This window comes from Ambystoma mexicanum, chromosome 11 (genome assembly GCF_040938575.1).
Source record: "Ambystoma mexicanum isolate Mex_15411 chromosome 11, UKY_AmexF1_1, whole genome shotgun sequence".
NCBI classification, from domain to species: domain Eukaryota; kingdom Metazoa; phylum Chordata; class Amphibia; order Caudata; family Ambystomatidae; genus Ambystoma; species Ambystoma mexicanum.
In genome coordinates this window covers 324,954,209-324,970,672 of record NC_090934.1, presented here as the reverse complement: position 1 = coordinate 324,970,672, position 16,464 = coordinate 324,954,209, and the positions used below count along the sequence as shown (strand labels likewise).

The 16,464-nt window shown below is 43.6% G+C and overlaps 1 long non-coding RNA gene across 2 annotated transcripts in view; it reads left to right on the top strand.

Moving 5' to 3' along the window:
- The window catches only part of LOC138504704 (uncharacterized), a 196,532-nt gene extending 189,295 nt beyond the window's left edge, over positions 1–7,237 (top strand). For both annotated transcript variants that reach the window (XR_011279912.1, XR_011279913.1), the window contains exon 5: positions 7,144–7,237. This is a non-coding gene — a long non-coding RNA (uncharacterized lncRNA). The remainder of the gene's footprint in view (positions 1–7,143) is intronic.
- The last annotated feature ends 9,227 nt before the right edge of the window (positions 7,238–16,464 follow it).

Below are 16,464 nucleotides of genomic sequence, written 5' to 3'. Positions count from 1 at the left end.
TTGGCAAAGTGCCTGCTACAGGATCAAGTGCAGAGGAATAGTAACCGCACAGCCTATTCTTCCCTCCATGCTCCTGCATTAATACAGCCAAAGCACATCCATCACGTTCATGCACAAACAATACAAAGGCCTTGTCATAATTCGGAGTTCCTAAAACCGGCGCTGAATACAGCGCGGATTTGAACAAATCAAATGCTGTCTGGTGTTCCGAAGTCCATGGCAATGGCAAAGAAATGCCCTTCTTTGTCAAAGCCAGCATTGGTTTAATTGTTAACGAAAAATTAGGGATCCACAATCTACAGTAAGAAGCCATACCTATCAGGGCTCTAACTTCTTTCTGCGTATTTGGGACATACATGCCAGAAATAGTCTTTATTCGTTCAGGTGTCAACCGTCTTCCCTCCTTTTACAGGAGATAGCTTAAATACAACAATATTGGAATTTTTTGAGTGAAGCTTTGTGGCCATGTTTCGCTAGATGACAAAGCAACAACATGGTGCCTTCTTTACAGGCGCTCTCAGCTTCAGCAGCCAAGAGGAGATCATCTACATACTGTAGTAACGTACAAGCAGGAGGCAACTCAAGAGTATCGAGCTGCTCTTTCAATGCCCTACTGTAAATACTTGGACTCTCAGTGTACCCTTGTGGTGCACGAGTGAATGTGAACGAGCGTCCACCTAGGGTAAACGCGAACAAATACCTGCTATCCTTGTGTATAGGAATACTGAAAAACGCGTTTTTAAGATCAACAACACTAAAATGAGTGGCAGAAGCCGGAATCATGGTTAGTATCATTGTAACATCAGGTACAATAATAAATTGAGGAGCCACAATTTTGTTAATAGCGCGTAAATCAATTATGAACCGAAAGGGAATCGCATTATCAGCTTTTTTGTATACTGGCAAAATAGGGCTGTTACATAGGCTACCCGTAATTTCCTCAATTACTCCACGATGTACAAAATCAGAAACTATACATTTCAAAGCCTGCTCGCCTTCAACTGAGATCTTATATTGCGGGATGCGAGGCAATTTTACTCCATGTTTCAGAATAATTTTAACAGGTTCAATTTGAAGAATGCCCACATCATTATCATCAATTGCCCATAAGCTTTCTGGAACATTACTGAATTCTGGCGGTAAAGGACGAGTCAAAAACTGAGAGGCGAGTGGTTGCTGAGGAAAAATTGTTAACCGAACTCCGTCCGGAGAACATTGTATTACTGCATGCAATGCCTTCAACAAATTTAGCCCCAGCAAGTTCTCCCCACAGTTTGTGGTAAGTAGAAATGGACAGTGCTCTGTGAAGAGACCCAGTGTTATCAGAACCGGCAAAGAGACCGGACAAACTACGGGTGTGCCTGAAAACCAAACGGAAAGTTGGACTGCCCTGACAGGGGAATATTTGGAACCTGTGAATGATCAATGGAACATTTCTGTGCTCCCGTATCTACTAAAAATCGATGCTTCCTATTTCCCACCGCCATCTCAACGTAGGGGCCTTTCTGATGAACGGGAATAGGCGTCGATTCCAAATCCTGCTTCGGGCAATCCTAGCGAAACAGAATATTATCAAAAGGAAGTTCTTCAGAGAGGTACGCGGCAGAAGGTTGATCAAAAATGTTTCTATTATCCACATTCGAAACTTGCATATCTTGCAAATGAGGTTGCTGTGATTCTGGTGCAAACTGACCTCTACCAGGGCCCCCTGCACCTGAGCGACTTCTGGATCATCTACCCATGTTCCCAAATGACCTCTGCTGCAAGGTCGGACATTGTGCGCGCCAGTGCCTTCCTGTCGACAATAGGCACACTGGTTAATGGTTACTGGAGCCAAGGGCGCACTTCCCTGTGGAATGTACTGACCTCTAAATTGATTAACCCCTCTAGGGCTTCTAACAATCTGTTGTAATAAGACTTTTGTTTTCAGGTCACCCTTTTTCTTCTCAAGCGCTTTCGGAAGACATGATCTGTAACTGGATGTCAGGCGGCAATCTACGTACAAATTTGTCGACAAACAGCCTTTTCCCTAACTCTGTGCCTAAGTCGTGTCCACTGAAATCTGAAAATTCCTGCTCGAACCGATTGAAGAAATCGGTAGCACCCTCAGATTTTCCTTGGACACAGGCCGTAAGCTTGTACCAAATGATTCTTTTTTCAGGAACTATAGTTTTCAATTTTACAATAATCCTATCAGGCAAGGTTAATATCACTTGAGGCAGTCGTTCGCCAGCTGGTCTTTCTCTTTCTAGCCTAACCATGTTATCCCATTTATCTCCCAACCCAGTTATATCATCTATAGTCCTAATCTGTTTCCACAAATCGACTGGCAGGAGTACGGGAAATAATAAATCAATATCGCTTAAGGTGAATACCGACGACTGTAAGACCAACTCCATTTCTTTATAGAACCCGGTCGGATTCTTTCTTACATCAGGAATAGATTGCTTTATGGTGTTCACTTCCTGTCTTGAAAACGGGACTTGAACAAACTGTGATACGTAATGTGCAGGAATTTCTCCCGCAAGTATTCCTCGTCCAGCATCGGCCGCAATCTCAACTTTCGGGACAAATGTCGGAGGGACCTCTCTCATAGGCAACTGAGAAGTAGGCAGCTCTGAACGCTTACCAAGCAACAGAGCCAAATCAAGTGCTAAGGCAGTCGAAGAAGTATCAATCGAAAAGGCTCTCTTATAAACACTCATCAATTCTGCGGGACAACAAATCTTTCTTTTTACACACTCATTCTGCAGTTACTCCACCATCACCTGTATCAACTTCTTTTGCATTTCTGTCGTATACTGACTATATGTGTCATATACTTCATTGGAGTTATAGACATATCCGAAATCCATCTTATCGCATCCTTTGTACAAATTTGCGCTTTCTCACCCTTTAATTCACGGCGAGGAGAAAACCTTTTCTGTAAGTACATAATACCTAAACTACCACCATCTGCTTCCTCATTCTGTAACCCTTCCAACTCCTTCCTACACTCAGAAATCCTCTCAACATGCTCATATACCTTCTTCGCAGTATCTCTGGACAACGCTAAGGCATTCAAATCCCATAACCCTTGTGGGAGATCTACATTGTTTAATCTATTCCACATTATAGTCAAATGAATCCCTAATACTTCAATAAGGACATTTTTCTCGGGAATACCTTTTAAATTTTCGAGTGTGGAAAAAACATCAGCTTGTTCACCCTTCTTCATGCAATGTTTAGCCCAAGCAGTCAATTCATTCTTTTTATCTGTGGACACAGTATTACGAGTCACAACCCTTGGTCTCACTCCCTGGTCTACTACAAGCTATGCAGAATCACTTGGAAGAGGAAGAATAGGCACATTCTGGATATCAATAGGTGGAGGCAAGTGGGCAGGCAAAGGAGCGACGGCTGGAAGAACAACAGGAAAAACAACAGGGGGGACCGGAAGAACTATAGGAGAGGGAATAACAACAGGAAGAGGCAAAGCGCCAGGAGGAGGGACGTACGCAGGTGGTGAGGAGGCATCGGGCCTTCATTCATGCAAAAGTTTATTAATCAACTCATCTGACGTATGAAAATCTTTTGAAGGGTACATTTTCTGAATGCCTAATTGGAACGCCCTGTCCATGTTCCTAACTGACTCCAATTGTTTATTTTGATCATATAACCGTGCCTTTTCGACATCGGTCATATGTCTATGCATATGTTTCTCTCTACTCTTTTGTTGCTGCAAAGCTTCTGTTTTCCAACTATGCAATGCGTCAATGCTGCAGGTATAGCCTTTTTCTTTACTAATACAGACTCTAGATATTCTATATGAGGGATTTCAAAAATACCATTGGTTGGCCAGTGAAGATTAGAATTATGTCTGGTCTGTCTGTGCCAAATGTCATTAAATGCTATACTACCAAAGCCTTTCTTACAGTACATAGTACATGCCGGCGACCCCTCCTGTGGTGCGGGATGGCTATCTTCCAAAGATTGTCTGTCGCTGCGGAATAATGCCCTAAAGCAGGCAGACAATTTCCCAGGCATATCAAAGTTCTGCTGTTACCTGGTCAAGTAATTGTGCTCACGAGTACAATGCGCCAAATTCAAATTGTCAGGGTTAAATTAAGAATCGGGACACGATTCACCTGACCAAAGGACTGGGAGGCCCGATCGGGTTACTAAGGACAATGCTAAGGAACCACGTGTCTGGAGATTTTGGGCAAATGTACCCACCTCGATATATGGACCCTCGTCAAGACATCGTCTCGGGCTACAGTTCACCGTTCAGGGATCGGATCATGCAGTTTTGTCGAGGAATTCACTTCTCGTCCAGAGTGGCCATTTCTGTTGGCACCGTCCGATCCTGGTCCGATAGCCGAGCCAACCTTCAACGAGACAAAGTCGATCTTGAGGGTCCCTATTCGGGCACCATCTGTGGAATAAGAAAAATACAATATTAAGGCTTTTACACCAAGCAAAGGAAAATACACCGACACAGGCTTGTAAAGATTCCCAGAATCTTTATTACAAAACTGAACAGTATCGAACAAAGTACACAAATAGCTATTTGGCCGTCAATACATCACAGAGACCACCAGCAGGTTTCAATGTGAGCAGTGAGCAGGAATTGCTAGCTGGACATCGGCGTATTTATACATTTTCGTTATAACGATGTCCAGCCTCTTTCAGGTTAATTATGAACTGGGCTAGGGTCGCGCCAGGTTCGTTTCCTAATTTACATATCTTGTGCATGCGGTTTACTTTTTCAACATATTTACTAACACACACTATTATTCTCTAGTTTAACGTTACACTCTTTACACATTGCTTTAATACGGATCAAACAAGTGTTTCACATGTCGTATTTGGATAGCGTTATTGTTCTTGCATACTTCTAGGTTAACATCGCCGATTCAAGTAATCCCCTGATCCCGAGGTCAACGAAGGACAAGGTCTACATGACCCTAACATGTAGCCTGAAGGCAGGTTGGCCATTAACTCCCCTACAGGGGTTGAAGAGGTTAAGGCAAGAACAAGAGCACACAAGGCGGCCATTTTAGACTACAGGGTGACTTTGTACAATCAACTAAAATGGCAGCTTTAACCTAAAATGGAGGCTTGATTCATTTCAGGTCACGGCCTCGTAATACGAATTTCCTCGCAAAGCGACTGGGCATAGGCCAACATATACAATGAGGACGAAACAATATTATATCAGTTCTAACAGTGTGTCTTTTTGTGTGTGCCTGAAGTGTGAGTGTGAATGCAAATATGTGCATGTGTGTTTGCATGGCAGGAAGAGTATAAGTACATGCTGATATTTATTGTGGGCTAGGCTTCATGAAAGGCATGTACAGTGGCATGTTGCCATAGATATTCTGTGGCCTTTTCTGAGCTACATGAAAGCAATCTACAGTGACCATTACTGGTATAGTTTGTGAGCTCTTGCCATAGCATCATAAATTTGATTTGAAGAGACCATTACTAGTGTAGATACTTTGTGGCCACCAGTTCTTTAATGTGGTGTCCAATGACAATTACTGGCATCCATAGTTTGTGGCCACAGTTGCATGCAAGACATTTGCAGTGACGATTGTTGGCATAGATATATTGTGTCCTCAGCATCATGATCATGATTTACATTGATCATTACTGGCATTGAAAAATTGTGGATGAAGCTTCATTTATGTAATGTGCAGTGACCATCATTGGTATAAATATATTGTGGCCCAGCTTCATGCAAGGGATTTACAGTGATCACTACTCGATTAGTGTCTGAGATCTGGAAACAGCTTCATAAAAGTCATTTAAAGTGAACATTACTGTCATAGATTGAGTGTGTTTGCATATTCATGAAAGTGATTTACAGTTACCACTACTGGCTAAACTAGATTGTGGCCACAGCATCATGCAAGTGATTAACAGTGACAATTACTGGCATACAATGATTGTGGCTGAAGCTTCATGAAAGTGATTTGCAGACTGTAAATGCCATGCCACCATCTTACACTATGTTATTTTAAAACATTGGACCTCATTCCGAGATTGGAGGTAGTCATGGCGCTATTTGCGCCATGACTGCCTCCAATAAAGTGTCTGGCACTGGTATGGTTCAATGGGGATTTAGAAGTGTAGTCCGACATTTGCGGGACTGGTAAGTCCCCATTGAAAAAGCCATTCCCCATTCCCATTTGAGCCCCTATAGGGTTCAATGGGAATGGGGAAGGCGCTAATAACGGTACCGCAAATTGTGGTACCATTATTAGCTCTGAAGTCCCTTAACGGGTCCCGTCCATAACGCCTGGTCAGACCAGGCGTTAAAGGAGGGACCCGCTAAGGGAACTCATAGTAGGGCGCTAAGGGATTACCGGCACCGGTCTCCTTACCGGTGCCCGGCATCCCTTACCGCCCTACTCGTAATGAGGCCCATTGTCTTGTAGCTGCATCCTCAATATTTTAATACCAGTAGTGGCCATTTTAAATCACGTGCTTAAAGCTGTGGCCACAATCTATACATGACAGTTATTATTATTTTTATTATTATTATTATTATTATTATTATTATTATTATTATTATAATATGGTTTAAATTGCACCAGCTCACCACTATAGGAGTTATAAAAGAGGGCAAACCTCGTCAGAATTAAGATGCATTAAGTTGGTGGTATGGCAGTTACTGGATTTTTTCATGCATTCCCCCATGAGAAGCAACTGTAAATTACATTACTTTTTACCCCATTTTTCTCAAATTTTGGGCTGCATAATTCACAACTTCAACACATTATTTAAAAAATATTCCCAGGGGGAGAACCCACAACCAACCCACATAATTTCAACTCCCTTGCTATGCTAGGTCACTCATTCTAATTTGGTGATACATTTAGGTGCCTCCACTGTAAATATTAACCAGCCATGACCAACCATGAATCATTTAGAATCCTGGTGCCGCCTCAGACGCTGCTCAGCCTCATAACAAAAATGTTGCCTCTTCCACTGTGTGGTGGGTGACCACTGCTCAAGATAGTGGTGTGAAGTTGAAGCTGGGGGTCTATAGCCAGAGCAACTGTCATCTAGCACACAATGATATGATATGATATGATATGATATGATATGATATGATATGATATGATAGGTTATTTATAACCCGCTTAATACCCAAAGGTTTCTAAGCGTGGACCCGGCGATCGAACCTGTGGTGCTCCATGTCGTCTTGCTTCCACATTGCCCCTGAGGTATCCTCCCGAGACTGATGGAGCATAATGGTAAGCTGCTAGAGCTTGTGAAGGGGGGAAATGGTGCAACCACTTCTGGGGCTTTCTGCAACACAGCTAATCCATGTCTCCTTAATCATATCCCCATTCATACACTTCTCAAGGGGAAGTTTGGAATGCAGCCTTTACAAGCAATTGAAGCTTCAATTCCCAGTTTGCTAATTGATAAGAGAGTTGGAAACTGTGAGAAGAACACATGAGAAGCAAAGGAGGCAGGTTTCTACTGTGGTTAAAGCTTGGAATCCACCCATTCTGATTGTCTTGAGAGAATAAAACATGTTCTAAAGGAGGATGCTGAGGCCATTTCCAAACTTCACAATCTTCATTACGACTTTAGTTCTGGTTTTTTAGTCTACATTGAGAAGACAAAATGTCCGGTAGCTGCCACATGATTAGGGGTTTTAGGGCATTATAAAAAGTGGTGGTAACTTAGTTACAATCTTGTTTTTGGTGGTAACAGAATAACTGCTTATTTTTACCACACCGCCACATTCTGTGTTTGGAGGGTTGAGTTCCAGCAAAAAACTGGAGGCGAATCCCTACTTTACCTTAAAAAAAACAGTGACATTTCTGTGACAGAATAACCATTCATGGTAATTCCACCGGAATCCCCATGGGCATCTTATGGATCCCAACATGGGGATTTACTATGCCATTCCACCACTTGGAATCCTGTGGTAAGCTTACAGGCCTGAGTGGTTGTAACAGTAATCCAGTTTTGTGGTAAATCAGTAGATTTATTGCAAAATTATCACCAAACTTGTAATTAGGCCATTATGTCAGACTAAAGACTGAGCTTTTAAACTCCATAGGAACAAATGTAAGTTGCCAGCATTCCTAAAGTAGGTTTTATTACAAAACTGACAGCACAATTCCTTCACTAGGCCATTCTGAGGGAACCCCAGCATTCAAATTGTTTTTAAACCATACATATTGCATTTTATAACCGTATGATATGATATGATTGGTTATTTATAACGTGCTTAATACCCAGAGGTTTCTAAGAAGGGACCCGGGGATCGAACCTATGTTGCTCCATGTCGTCTTGCTTCCAAGTCGAGCATGTTGCCAATGAGCTATCCTCCAGGGACGTAACCATCTTTTAATGGTAGCGTGCACATTTCCAATGTCTATATAACATACAGTCATCAAGTCAGCCTTCACCCTTTGTCACCCTCCCACCTCTTCTCTGCTCCACTCAGTATCCCCTCACCCTTCCCCCTCCTATATTGCTTTGGAGCCATCTGTGAGGCCAGTATTTTCTTAAACCTTATTTTGAGTGACCACAATCGGTATTAGGTGTGCAAATACCACCTCCCCCATATCTTTTACTGTCACCTGTACCTGTATGTAATGCGTTCCATCATTCGGCAGTGTTCCATACCCTTCTTGCACGTTCTCAAAGTTGGCATTTCACCAGTTGCCCAGATGGCCGCTAAGTCCCTTTTGACAACTATCAGCGAGGTATGAATCAATTTCTCCTCCCATTTAGTACCTTCATATTACCCCTATACATGTTGCAATAACATCTTAGTATCTCTCAGAATTGTGTATTCCAGTAGTCTTGAGAGTTTGGCCAGTATGCCTTGATCTTGGAGCAATCTCACAGCAGGTGGAAGAAGGTTCCCAACATTCATACTCAAAAGAGCTCTACAAAACTCTCTGCAGCAGATTTCCTCCACTTAAGCATTAAAATCCAGTTTACTCAACTAGGTTAGTTCTAAATTTTTTGTGATGATTGCTACTGCAATAGCCGTTTCCTGAATCTACCTTCTTCCACTTTACGACCCCTCTGGCTAATCCAGAATAGGACAGCACGACTTATCTTTGGTCTTAAGCCCATGACCACATCTCTCCTGCCCTAAAAACTCTTCACTGGCTCCCGTATGAGGCACAGATTAAATTCAAATCCCTCTGCATCATCGAAAAGACTGTTTGGGGCATGGGACCATGCCTTCTGCAACTTTCTCTTACTAAATACTCTCCCTGTAGACCTCTATGGGCCTCTGGCATCAACTCTCTGTGTGTAAAGCATTTCACTGAACCGAGGGCTGGCGTGCGATCACTTTCTTCAGCTGGCTCCCTCTTATGGAACAACCTTCCCCTCCCTATTCGTCTTGAGCAGGACTTACCCAAATTCCAGAAGCTCCTCAAGACTTTCCTCTTCACCTCCTCCTTCCCTTCGTCCCTCCTCTGCTAATCTCTCTGTCGTTGTGATTGGTGGCCAGGGCCCTTATGTATAGCTCGGGGACAAGGCCACCTATACCCAATTGGCCAAGCCTCTGCTTGCCTCGGCGCCCACCATCCTATAGGCTTGCACTTTCTACCCAATGTGTGCGGTCCCAGACTGCATAGCACTTACCATGCTATGCACTTAATCTGCTGTGCACCCACAAGCACAGACATTCCATCACTTACCCCACCCCATTTTCAAGCTATTCTCACAATCAATGCAAATCTGCTTCCCCATAAGACTTCCTTGAAAACTTTGCTTCATTGTCCTATTACATTCACCCAATAGGCAAACAATTGTCAGCACTTTGAAGCTTTATCCTAATGTTTGTGATTAGTTCAAAGGAAGGCAATATCTGCTGTCGAAAAATAGACTAGTTAGGACTCAAAATGTATTGCCAAACTTCACCTTGAACTAACTTCATGCCTATTCCTGACTTTGCATTTCCTTTGGAAACTTCATCTTGGTTTGAACGTACTACACGTCCCACAATGGAAAAATCAGTGGTTCTGAAAACATGGATAGCTCTAATGGTCTCATTTTGCATGACACTATTGCCCACGATCCTCAAGAGTTTGTCTAACTGTGAATAACCATGAATAGTCCTGAACATTTAGAGGGTATCGCTTGTTTGTATATACCGTGTTCATTTTATGGGTGTATTTGTCAACAATGTGGAGTTTAAAATTGAAACCATATATGGCCACGAATGGCCAAGCTTAGCAATTTTTGCCCGAGAACAGCAGTGTTCTTTTAACTAACCACCTCTAATTAAATCTTTTCAGACAGATCAGGTAATGTCTCCTTGGTGTCGGTCCAAATCTTAGAAGTATCCTAGCAATTTCAGGTTGACTTTACTTTCAATCGTTAAAAGATCTCAAAAGATCTCAAATGTTTTAGAGAGAAAGAGACATTTATATGTGCATGTGCACTGTAGACATATGGGGCCTCATTATGACCCTGGTGCTCCTGGATTGAAGGGAGCCGGTACAGCACCGGCCCCCTTCATTCCGGGAGTGCCGATTACAAGCTTCCTATCGCGGGACCCGGATCGCATGCCTGGTAAAACCAGGCGTGCTTTCCGGGTTCCATGAGGGGAGGAGGGAGGCAATAACGGGCCAGATGTAATCAGCCGTTATTACCGCCCTCCCCATTCCCGTTTGAGCCCTATGGGGGCTCAAACGGGAATGGGGAGGGTTCCTGCATGGAGGATTTACCGGGTACTCCTATCTCGGAGTAACCCAGTAAGTCCCTATTGCAGGAACCAGGTAATGGAGCCCAGAACGGTGGCAGCCATGGAACTAATAGCTCATGGCTACCGCCGTTCTCGTAATGAGGCCCATGTACATTAATCTTGGAATACAAAAATTGTGCAAAGGAGTTTTGGGAAAGCAAATCATCTCCGCCTGGGGGAACACATGTAGTTCTCTGTCCTGGTAGAAGAGGATTCAGCAGCTTAACCCTAAATTGCGTAAAATTGCACCTGCTCTCCTTTCACGATGGTTGTGAAAAAAACATGATTCCCATCAACTAGATTTTCATGGGTGGAGAGATGGATGAAAAGGGATATCTTCCGGGTTGAGCTGGGTTTCTTTCTGGGACTGCAGAAAAACAGTAATTCACATCAGGGATCATTGACAAACCATTGACAAATTATACTGAACCCAATCCAAGATGACCACTAAGGACACAGGCCATCGTGGTTGTCTATGATGGCATTCCACTGATATCTGCACACTGATCATGGACCCAAAGATCGTGATTCATGCACAGACCAAGGACACTTCTACCATGGTCAAATTGAGATACAGAACAGGGATGACTATGTTAACATATGCCAGTGATTATATTCTAGGTAGGCGTTCTGCACTTTTCCAAAAATCTCCATGTGCAGAAAACACTGAGATTTCATACGATGCATAGCTTATATAGAAATATGCAGTTCAGAATTAATTTTTTGAACAGGATTATCATTAGCTTTGTCCTGATGAACACTGGCACAATAATCTCCCTGCTATTGTTAGTGATGACATGAATTTCACCCAGAGGGCTTTCTCAGGGCATTGTATAAATTCATCAGGCATTTTCCAGGCACTCCTTTAATAAGGGTCATTCTTAAACATGTGAATGGGAAACCAATAATTGTCTCCCATCCCCACCATCGAACACAAATTCTCTGTTCCCCACTCACTCCCTCTCCCATCCAGAACTCCCACACATACCATGATCAGCCAGCCTATGCTCCACTGCATCACTGGCCTAGGCTCTGCCTTTTACTGCTTCAAAGAACTAGAAGACAGACTTGGTCCACATCCCACGGTCACATTTTTTAAATTACAAAAATGGATATCAACACCTAAGGGTTTATCCCCATGGTGCTAATTAAGCAATATACCCCGAGCCGCAGGGGCATTACCGAGTCATGTAATGTCCTGGGGCCAAGCGGGCCTATAACTATGGGCCCTGGGCATTACCTGACTTGGTAATGCCCCCACCGCTTGGGGCATATTGCTTAATTAATGCACCAGGGCCAGGTGTTAAAGCCTTTGACTTGCTCAAGTCTGAAACGTGGGCCCTGGGATGTTACTTGTCAATCAAGCCCACCGGCACGTGTTCTTGCTTAATAAAAGGGACAAGAATAATAAGAGAGGCATTTCTTATTATAAATGTTATGGTAAAAAGCTATTTTAAACAAAAACAATTCATATACGTTGAAGCGGTTTTATCTACATATTATACTTTTCCTTGCAGTGTGCTTCAGCGGGTGATGTGGGCAGTTTGGTAGAGAGTAGTTGCTGTTGGGATCCAAGGAGTGGGAGTTTAGGGTCGATGTTGTGGAGGATTTTATTTCGGTCAGCCTGGGGGTGGAATTCTGTGGGTGGTCATTGTTGTGTCTTGCTCCCTTCTGCCTGGTTGTGTTCGTGTGTGTTTTTTGCAGGAAGAGAGGTGTGTTGTATCCTGTCTCCCTTCTTGCATGGATGGTGTGAGGTCATAAAAGAATATTCTGTGTGTGCATGGAATGTTTTTGTTGGCGTGAGTCTTTCACTCCAGGCAGGTGTGGGATCGGTGTGTGTGTGTATGGTTCAGTGTGAGAGATGTATTGGTTTGCTTGGATGATCATTAGGTCTTCAGTGTTTGGACTCCTCTGCATGGACTTTATCTGCTTGAGATGGGTTTTCCTCGAATGTCAGTAAGTATTTTGCTTGGTTGCAGCACGCCACTGTGCCCGCCCAAAGAGGGACAGGTTTGTGCTCAAGCGTGGCAGGCTTGAGGTATGCCAGTGGCAGTGGTGGATGGAAGGTGGTTTGTGTATCTTTGGTGGATATGTGGCAGTAAGTTGTAGGTCCAGGAGGGGCAGGTTTGTGCTCAAGAGTGGAATGCTTGAGCTCATCAGGTGCAATGGTGTGAATATAGTTGAAATGTGCAGTTTGCATTAGTTGTGAATGTAGAGTTGTGGCACAGCCTTCTGCTGAATGTTAGTTATGCATGGTTGGGTTTATTGCATCGTTGTATCATGCAGGTGGTTATGTGGTGTTGGTTGTTGCGTGCTATTTGTTCTTCCTGGTTGTGTGGTGAAGCTGATTGAGTGGTGATTTTCCTTCCCATGTGAGCATGTTCTTCTTGGCCTTGCTCCCTCCTGTGTGGTTGTGTTCCTGTGTAGTGTGTTGAAGGAAATGGGGTGTGTTGTATCTTGTCTTCCTTCCTGCATGGGTGGTGAGGTCATGAGAGGATGTTCTGTGCGTCCATGGGATGTTTGTGCTTGAGTGAGTGTGAGGCCTGCGTGGTGGGAGCCGGTGAGCTTCCCCTGAAGATCTCTGCTCCTGATCCTGTTGACCTAATGTCCTGATGTATACCGGATTGTCCTGTAACTACAATAAAGAAGCTTATCATCCTACCAGCTTCCTCAAGAAACCTGCTTTATTTCAGTTCTGTGTACCCAACGGTGCTGAGATAAGCCCTCCTTCTGATTAGACAAGTAGGTGACAGAGGCAGTGGCCAGAGTGATGGCTGGAGTAGAGAAGTGGAAAGAAGGATCTGAAGAGAGGCCTGATGGCAGTGACGGCTTGTACGTTGTGCATAGGTACTAGTAGCAGGTCAGGTAGGAGTGTAGATGCTGGGGAAGAACACAGGAGGCGGGTGAGAAGGGGTATCGCCTCATGGTGATAGGATAGAGTATCAGCATGTGGGGGCAGAATGGGAGTGTTAATGGATTAATGGTTGAGTGCTGTGATAGACAGGGAATTGTGTAGGGACTTAGGTAAGAGGCAGGGAATAGCACAGGGGCAGGCCAATACGACCCCAGGGGACACGTGAAATGGAAGATGTGGGGATCATAGTGGTTGTGGGTTCAAAACCAGGGAGACAGCACTGGCAGAGTAGGGATCATGTGGTGTGACGTCTCTGACATGGTACCATTGAAGAGGAGGAAGAGAGAGAATGGAGTAGAAAAATAAGGGTTGTGGAGTGGGATGTAATAGCCCAGTGGCCTGGTGCCTCAAGGTGGGTTTGTACAGGCCATCAGAAAGTTGCCACTGAATTTGCCTTGAGTGTGGAATGCCCAATCCCAGCAGCAGTGGCAAAGGTGTTGGACTTGCAAACACCCCCACAACGAATACATCTGTGCAACACACAACTAAGGATGAACTGGTTGGGGACAAGACAGTGATATACTGTCCAAGAAGAGGATGGTTTGGATGGTCTGGTATTGGATTGGGAAGAGGGTGATCGGGTTGAATGGAATAAAGGAGAGGTTGGAGGGAGTTTTGAAGAGTGGTTAGCCTTGGAGAATGAGGTGGGAAGTGCAGTTGATGGTACACATGGTAAAGAGGATGAGGCTGTCCATGGAGAGCAAGAAAGTGAGAGGAAGGAGAAGGATTTCAGTAGTGAGGTTGGACATAACAAAGAGGAGATGTGTCTCGTCCCACAGCAGGAGCCTACTGAGCATTGCATGAAGTAATATAGACGTTGGGGTGGGAAAGAAGACGTGTATGATGGAGAGGATAATCCAGTTGAGAGGTGGGAGAGCTGCAGGCTGGGCCACATAATGCAGCTGATTATGGGATAGAACAGCAGGACAAATGGGGAGCTAACCAGGTGTGAGGGACGGGTGGCCCAGGTGAGAGGTGGACTGGTCTGGAAGTGCCTGTAAGGGTAAGGTTGCAGAAAGGGGGCAAAGGGGTCAGGCATATGAGGGTGCAAATGGGACAGATGAGGGCCGGAAGCAAGGGTGGAAGCAGGGCTGAATACAAAAGGGCATGATTTGGTGAGGGGAGACAGGTGATGGGAGACTGTGGGAATAGTGAGGGGAATGGTGAGGAATTAAGAAATAAGAGAACACTAAGGATGTGAGTGGTGAACTAAAACAAATGGAGCTTGGTGGAGTAAGGCAAGGGGGAAAATGAGTACAGGCAAAGGTAAGGGAAAGAAGTTGCACTACACTAAACCACTGGGGTCACTCCAGATTTAAACTACTAAATAAATCACATGGAGAGGTAAGTGTTGGGACTTTTTAAGCTGCTCCATAGGTAGTTGAGGCCGACATAGGGTTCTGAGGTGGACGAGATGGAGCAGGCATAGAGACTGTCTAGCAGTTAACAGAAGTGGGCATCAGAACTCATCCTAAATTCCAGTATTTAATGAGAGAAGTATCCTAGAGCTGTGTGTACTGCTTGTTAAGTATATAAATGTATTATAAAAGACGTTTGCCAATTTTGGGATATGGTGTGGGTCAGTTATGATGACGAATTTGGGGCTAAGACTTGGGAAGAGGAAAGTGTAGAATGCCAGCTGTGAGAGTGGAATAGTCTGAGCTTCATCTTTTTTTAAACGTTTGTAAAAATATATTTACTGAATTTTATGTTCAATTCAAAACATACAGTATCTGTTACAAGAATATACACCAAGTGTACCCACAGATAAAGCAATTGATACGGGTTTTGTGTGTATCTCTATATCCGCAAGTGATATATCTTCAAGTCTATAGCAATTGGACAATACGCTGTATAAACTTCAGAACAAAGCAAAAGCAAGAACATGTAACTTAACCCATCTACATAAAGTACTATGACTCGATTACATGAATACAAAGCTGTGTCAGGGTGCGGGTCGGGCAGGGTAGAAGGGTGTAGATCGTTGAATCAGGGTTTGAATAGGGTAGTGCAGCAGTGTTGTTAGTATCAGTCCGATGAAGATCATTTTGGTGTGTGAGGATGAGGGGGATGCCCTTCAAGGTGGTTTCTCATCATTGGTTCAAGCTAGTTTCAAGATCACCTTTTCCCAGTGGATCAACGTGTCTTGTTTGATGTGTGCGTATTTTCCCTCATCAGTGCAACCTCCGCTCTTGCCCAGTGTTGAAGATCCGATGACCATATAGTAAAGGAAGGCTGTTTCGCAGATTTCAATGCCTTCGCAATCCTCCTGGCGGCTAGTATATTAGCTCGATGCAACAGTTTAGTTAGGGTCTTGTTCAGTTCTGCCTTCTGTCTGAGACCTACCAAGCAGTCCCCTGCATCAGTCATAATTGGTGACAGATCTGCTTGTATTAGAATGGTTTGTATACCCTTCTAGAAGGGGGTGATGGGTCGGCATTCCCAGACCAAATGTAATAGATTTGCATTTCACAAGCCACATTTAGAACAGCAGTTCAATGAAGTAGGGTATGATTTATTTATTTATTAATATGTACACAGTCAACAAAGACTTTACATATAAAAACAACACAATTTCCACGTTAATAATAGAAAACATGTAATTTACTGTAACAGATGCATATCAGCTAAAACTAACTGCATAAAATACATTTCTAAAATCAATTTATCAATATAAAATCCCTTCAGATAAGTTTTTAAGAATATTTAAACACGCCGTATAAAACAACATCATATGAAATTATAAATGAACATCATTACCCAGTAAAAGATTTGCCCACATTTCCTTTACATTTGTCAGATCAGAGGTATTGTTATTGGCTTTTATATA